Source organism: Tupaia chinensis, unplaced genomic scaffold (genome assembly GCF_000334495.1).
Source record: "Tupaia chinensis unplaced genomic scaffold, TupChi_1.0 Scaffold000403_1, whole genome shotgun sequence".
NCBI lineage: Eukaryota > Metazoa > Chordata > Mammalia > Scandentia > Tupaiidae > Tupaia > Tupaia belangeri.
The window spans coordinates 709401-709650 of NW_006159905.1; the positions used below are offsets into that span (position 1 = coordinate 709401).

The following is a 250-nucleotide window of genomic DNA, read 5'->3' on the forward strand; positions in this document are numbered from 1 at the left end:
ACACCCTGGCCAGCGGTGGTCTCGTCCTTCTGTCTGCAGGGCTACTGTCTCGGAACTCTCCTTTCTGCTCACTGTTTTCCCAGAAACGTCTATTTTCAGGTAAAATTCGCTGACAGATGAGTGAAATTTTCACCTCACTGAGAAACGTTAGCAGCCTCAAGTGGAGACCTCATCCAGGTGTAGCCCCACACTCTCCCTGAGTTTCTTGCTATTTCTTCCCGGTTCTGTGTCCTCCCTCCACCCGACATGG

General features: G+C 51.6%; 1 protein-coding gene across 1 annotated transcript in view; it reads right to left on the minus strand.

The window, feature by feature from the left end:
- Positions 1 to 250, minus strand: part of NELFE (negative elongation factor complex member E) — an 8687-nt gene that overhangs the window by 3311 nt on the left and 5126 nt on the right. The window lies entirely within an intron of this gene.